The sequence below is a fragment of the Pezoporus wallicus genome, unplaced genomic scaffold (assembly GCF_028554395.1).
Source record: "Pezoporus wallicus isolate ANWC-B61680 ecotype Strahan unplaced genomic scaffold, APGP_CSIRO_Pwel_v1 contig_6427, whole genome shotgun sequence".
Classification (NCBI taxonomy): Eukaryota; Metazoa; Chordata; class Aves; order Psittaciformes; family Psittacidae; genus Pezoporus; species Pezoporus wallicus.
The window spans coordinates 441,335-448,274 of NW_026639823.1; positions in this window are offsets into that span (position 1 = coordinate 441,335).

A 6,940-nucleotide genomic window follows, 5' to 3' on the forward strand; every position below is an offset into this window, starting at 1 on the left:
AATAACTGGCATATTAGAGGAACTGTGGAAGAACAGTTAAGTTGGCATGGGGCCCTCTAAAGGATGATAAAGGAAAAGGAATGATTTACAAAATGCTGGGCACCTGCTAGAAGCAGCTTGTGAAGATAGGCAAAAAATGTAATAGAGAGAAACAAGACCTGAGAGAGGAAATAGAAGGCAGAAAGGCAGCCAAATTATTACCATCCCTTAAAATCGAGCAGTTGCAGAAGCAAGTTACAGGAAAGACAGGAGAAAAAAAAAAAAATGCTGGAAGGTTGAACTGATGTTCATGTGGGCTCCCAATCCCCCTGAAACTGTACAGTAAATTAATTGTATCTGCTAAAGAATCAGATGGGAACATATGGAGTGACCCTGATGACAGCAAACTAACACAAAATGATACTTTATCCCCTTTGAACACACCAGCTAAACTAGCAATGCCTCTATAGTCCTACCTGAAATACACTGGGTTTGTTCAGGGCTTTTTTCAAGTGATTTTAAGATCCAGAAACACATATTAAAAAATGAGAATGTACTTGTTTTTGCAACTCTTTTTTCAGTAAGGTCCTTTAAAATCTTTTTGGAGGGCACCTTTGGAGATTCAGTTATGCAAGCAAGTTCCCTGACAGAATAATCCAAGGTGACTGCGGAAACTTGGCATTTGCCAATCCCCCAGTATTTTCCAGATACTGCTTTGATCAGTTTTACAGTCTGTTATAACGGAAGCTTAAGTTAGGCTTTTCACAGACTCAGAAATGCTTATGATGAATGTCTCCCTTCACTTTTCAAGAGCATCCTATCCAGTTGAGTTGATAAAGATGGGATTAACCTATCATGGAGGTAATTTTTCTAAAACACTGGTATTTTTGTTTAGCAATTATCACTGGCAAGAAGCAGGTTTGACCTTTAAGACAGGAATATGTAAGATGCTGTCAAAATGGATCAGAAACTCAAAAAAAGCAGATGGGATACAGCATTACTGAGACTGTAGAGTGGGGTCAGTGATCCTTATTGTCCTCCAGAAGACCCCTTTCTCCTAAAACATCAGTGGCAAATGCAAAAAGATCTGTTCTAATTAAATAAACTTTGGTGAATTTTAACATTCTTGCAAGGAAAGGGCTGACAAGAAAACAAGTGCAAACTAGACATTCTCCCCCCTGGCAGTGTGGCCTGACTTTCTGCAGTGTTGCCACTTTAACCTTGGCAAAATTCAGCTTTTGGACCACATATTGTTGTGGATCATCTTCAGTGAGGTTGTAAAGTAAGGGAAATGAGCTTTAGTTCCCAGATCTTATCTCTATCCTTTTCTCTCATGAGATTAGGTCTAAAATAAATTGATTTACTTTATTTCTTTCTTGTATAATCTATGAAGACATGGAGCCAGTCTCCATTATTGGTAAGTTACAGATATGTATTCCGAGAATGGCTGAGGTTTGAAGGCCACTCTAGAGGTCATCTTGCCCATTCTCCCACAGCAGGCTGCCCAGGACCTTTTCTAGAGGGCTTCTGGACATCTCCAAGGATGGAGACTCCATCACCTCTGGGCAACCTCTGCCAGTACCCAGTTGCCCTCACAGGAAAACAGTTTTTCCTGATGTTTGGACAGAACTGCCCCTGTTCCAGTTTGTAGCTGCTGTTTGAAACATAATCTGTTTCTGAATTTATGATATTTTATAGTAAGCAGGGAAGACAGATCAGTATGGAATGCTTAAGGCTAAAGGACAAATAAAATTATGCTCATAGAATGTAGAAGAGATCAGCACACACAATATTGAAGCAAATAAATGGTTCTCAGGTCATAATTGTAATAGTTTTGCGTATCACAGCTACAGTATGAAATTCTCTCTTGCAGCTTCTTCCATTCCTTTTCTGCATTTTCTTCATTGTGCAGAAGTGGAAATGAGGAAAACCAGGATAATGCCATGTACATTGTGCAGTCTTATCATCCTGCCATGGCTTTGGAGAAGTGCAAAATACGCAATTTTTAACTCTACCTACCTTTTCTCCAGAAAAATACACCAGTATTTCCTTACTAAGTCTTGCTGAGCTAAATTTCGTTTTGCTTTGTAGAATCCTTACTTACTTAGTATACATTCATGTTCATCAATTTAACATACAAAATATGTGCGCTTAACAAATATTTATCAAAATGTTGCACTTGCTTTAATCTATTAACCAAACTTGAATGAGTAGACACTTTGGAAAATTCCCAATGCACAGAAGCATTTGTTTCTACAACTGAGTAAGCCCTTATTTTTTGTAGCCAGATTTTTCATACTTAGTGTAGGAGATTCTGGCCTTTAATGGATACCATCATCCGATACTAAAGTAAAAAGTATGAAGTAGACTTTTGGTTCAAACCAATTATGCTTGCTTCTCTTGACCCTGTATTTACACCAAATAAATCTGGTGCTCAGTTTACATACAAATTAATATAACATAAAGCTAGCTGTTACTTCTTCAGAAAGTGTCACCTTCAACCACATAAAATTTCTTCACAAGCCAAGGGAAGTTTATTTCACTTCTGGTAATTTTATTGTGTGTGTGCTAGGTAGAAATAGAGAACATGAAAAAGCTCATTTTAGCGGGAATAACAGCTCACAAAAGTAACTCTGAGGAATGGGGTGGAATGAATCATATTTATATGTGTGTATGCTGGACGGCAAAAATCAATGGTTTCTCTTAGCAAAGACACTCTTGGGGATAGAGAAATCAGAGCTGCGAAAAACCTAACAAATTTTGCCTGACACATTGTCCAGGCAAACTACACTGCTGGTGCATTGGGAGTACACTTGGTATGTCAGTCCCCATGCTAGTAGGAGCAGCCCATTTCACAGTGGCTCATTTTGGATCCCCGGAGATGCTGATAACCGCACTCTCTTCATGCAGCACCCCCAGTGTGCTGACCTGGCTGGGAAGTGGTAGAGATGTGGGGCTGGCAAAATATGAATCCAGAGGAGGAGGCAGTATGCCTGCTGCAGAAACAGACATATTTTATCAAATACAGACCTTAAAAGAGAGAGGAAAAGAAGAAAATCAGATGTGAATGGAAAGGAAAACAAAACATGGTGTTCTGGGGTGGGAAAAAAAGGGTCTTGCTATGTGCCCATCATATTAAGACTTTGTCCCTGTAGCCTAGTTCAGCACTGTTGCCTGTTTGATGCCAATGCTGTCACAAGTATTAGCTGGAGTCTCACCACCATTGACTCATAGAATCATAGAATAGTTAGGGTTGGAAAGGACCTTAAGATCATCTAGTTCCAACCTCCCTGCGAAGGGCAGGGACACCTCAAACTAAACCATATCACCCAAGCTGGAGGGAAGGAATGCCATCCAGATGGACCTTGACATGGTTGGGAGTTGGGCTGATGCCAAACTCATGAACTTTAACCATGACAAGTGCAAGGTCCTACACCTGGGTTGGAGCAATCCCAGGCACAGCTGCAGGTTTGGCACAGAAGAGACCAAGAGTAGCCCTGGGGAGAAGGACTTAGGGGTGTTGGTTGATGAGAAAATGAACATGAGCCAGCTTCAGTGTGAGCTCGCAGCCCAGAAAGCCAACCATGTCCTGGACTGCATCAAAAGGAGTGTGATCAGCAGGTCGAGGGAGGTGACCCTGCCCCTCTGCTCTCGTGAGACCTCACCTGGAGTATTGTGTACAGTTCTGGTGTTCTCAACGTAAAAAGGACACGGAACTGTTGGAACAAGTCCAGAGGAGGACCACGAGGATGATCAGGGGACTGGAGCACCTCCTCTACAAAGACAGGCTGTGAAAGTTGGGGCTGTTCAGCCTGGAGAAGAGAAGGGTGTGTGGAGACCTCATAGCAGCCTTCCGGTATCTGAAGGGGGCTTATAAGGATGCTGGGGAGGGACTCTTCATTAGGGACTGTAGTGATAGGACAAGGGGTAATGGGTTCAAACTTAAACAGGGGAAGTTTAGATTGGATATAAGGAAGAAGTCCTTCACTATGGAAAGAAGTTTTTTACTATGAGGGTGGTTAGTTACCGGAATAGGTTGCCCAGGGAAGCTGTGAATGCTCCATCCCTGGTGGTTTTCAAGCCTTGGGTGACATGGTTTAGTGTGCGGTGTCCCTGCCCATGGCAGGGGGGTTGGAACCAGATGATCTCAAGGTCCTTTCCAACCCTAACTATTCCATGATTCTATGTTTCTAAGACTCTGTCCAACCTAGCCTTGAATACCACCAGGGATGGAGCATTCACAACTTCCCTGAGCAATCCATTCCAGTGCCTCACCACCCTCATAGTAAAGAACTTCCTCCTTATATCCAGTCTAAACTTCCCCTGTTTAAGTTTGAACCCGTTACCCCTTGTCCTATCACTACAGTCCCAATGAAGAGTCCCTCCCCAGCATCCTTATAGGCCCCCTTCAGATACTGGAAGGCTGCTATGAGGTCTCCAAGCAGCCTTCTCTTCTCCAGGCTGAACAGTCCCAACTTTCTCAGCCTATCTTCATACGGGAGGTGCTCCAACCCCCCCGATCATCCCCATGGCCCTCCTCTGTCTGTTCTATGTCTTTTTTATGTTGAGGACACCGGAACTGTACACAATATACTCCAGGTGAGGTCTCACAAGAGCAGAATAGAGGGGCAAGATCACCTCCTTCGACCTGCTGGTCACACTTCTTTTGATGCAGCCTAGGATATGGTTGGCTTTCTGGGCTGCAAATCCACACTGCTGCCTCATGTGAAGTCTCTCATTGAAATAAAAAGAATGATCCTTCCACAAGTTGGTCTAATGATGTGTGGGCTAAGGAAGCCCAATTATTGATGGTGTTTAATGGCCCCCTCTTAAAACATAGCTAGCTCACAGGATCTTTAACAATACCTTGTGAAAAGATAATCATGTCAGGAGCCATATATATTCCTGCAGGCCCACGCCACAGTGTGTGGCTGTTGCATCTGCATGTCCAACATTTGATAGTCCCTGGGGGAACAGGAGAGAATTCGTATTTCTGTCTGGCAAATGCTCTCTTCTGAAAATGAGAAAAGCAGCCTTTTCTTGCCCACCATCAACAACAATTATACTCCTGCCTCTTTATTTGTCAGCACTAATAATGGCACCGTCGTGGCTCTGGAAAAAGCAGCAAAGATGAGGAAAGATGCACCACTAGTGTGCTGCAGACAGCTACTGAACTACCTCTCTAGTCCTTGTTAGTCAAATTTATATGATCTTAATGTCAGTGCCTAATCTGAGAGCAAGGGGTTGTATCACATGCAGCAAAAATAAGGGAAAATTGTTGCAACAACACAGTGGTTAGGATAACACTAGCAGCAAGAAAACAACTAAATGAAATTAAAAGGTTACAACATCTAACAAGTGGTTAACGGCAATAATCATTTTGTGCCAGTATCTGAATTTGCCTCTTCCTGAGGTTGTTAATTACACAAGTCATTCTATTCATCTGAGTGGGATGATTTTCATTAAGTCTGGCTTCTTAGTGGGAGTGAGTGGTTTACAAACCACAGATGAGATAAAAGGATTTCTCCAGTCTGCAGCTTGTTGAGGTGCCCTGGTAGAGAATTTGCACAAACAATATATTACAGAGCAAGGCTGAAGACAGCAGGTAACCACCCAGCTTTTATCCACTAAGAATCTCCTGTTTCCTGTACTGTGGACTAGGAAGAAATACTGCTTTATGTTAAAAATTAAAAAATAAAAAAAAGAAAAAGGAGAAAAGCAGCAACCAAAGGACAGGGAGTTGTTATAAACACAAGAAACTCCTCACTTCTAAAGGCAAACTTGCCCTGTTTTTGTATAAAAGGGCAAGTCTCTGTTTGCTTCATCTGTCTCACAAGTGCTAACCTTTGTTCTGCTAAACAGGATCAAGCCAGTACGGATTCTACCCTGAGAATAACATAGCTGAACATTAGATGTTTTATGCAAGATGCATTCATGAAGGAAGTCATAAAGCTGTATGACACCCAGTATTGCCCCTCCTGCAGGAGTCTGCAAATCAGACATCCTAAGTTTGAGGTGGACTTGATGTATTCTGATTGGTTGCGGTTGGTTTGTGGGGATTTTGTAGGGCTTTTTTGTTTGATTTTGTTTTGTTTTTTTTTAATAAAGTGTTGTATCCCTTTCTTTTGTAATCTTGTGTAAACAATATTTAACTGATTACCATGCAGCATTTGGGCATTCACAAGGCCCTGTAGCAAATTATTTAACAAGATACACAAAAGTATTCCATGCTTTGGCTAGTTTTGAAAGGTCCAATTGATCATTTCATTTGATGCCTCCTAGGTTCACCTAATGAAAGGCAGACAAAACATAGGCCTTGCTAAATTTCTATGGCACTTGCAGAACTGTAGACATCAATTACAGCCCCTCTTCCCCTGTAACTTCTACCCATACCTCCCATTCATCTTTTTATGCTGAGTTTAAAAGTCTTAGCCTATTTAGTCTTTGCTCACACAGACATATACCGCACTTTTGGCAACCTTGCCATACTTGTCTATACTTTCTTCCCTCAACATGTTAACACTTGAAGACCAGAACTGTATGCACTGCTCATTATATAATAGCATCATTTATCAGCACTAGTTTTGTCTGCTATTTTCTCAGTCTTCTGCTTTGTTTAAGCAGGTGAGGAGAGTTCAAGTGGTTTAAATGATCCTATTTATTTCTCTAGAATATTTATTGCTGCTGAAGTCTAAAAGCATGTGTTTTAGATGAGATCCTGCATTACACTTCTTTCTCCTTCCTAGAGGTATCATTAAGAAACCAGCTGATGACTGAAGTTGCACCATTTATATCTTTTCTATGTACAGGGTAGTGATGAACTGCAGTGAAGCACCTGGAAGAGTGCTGCACACATTGCAGGCACTAATGCTTTATCTGCTCTTTTCAGCCTGCACCATGCTCAAGGTGACTCTCACAGATACATTATATGCATAAATATTACACTAACCACCATGAGTCA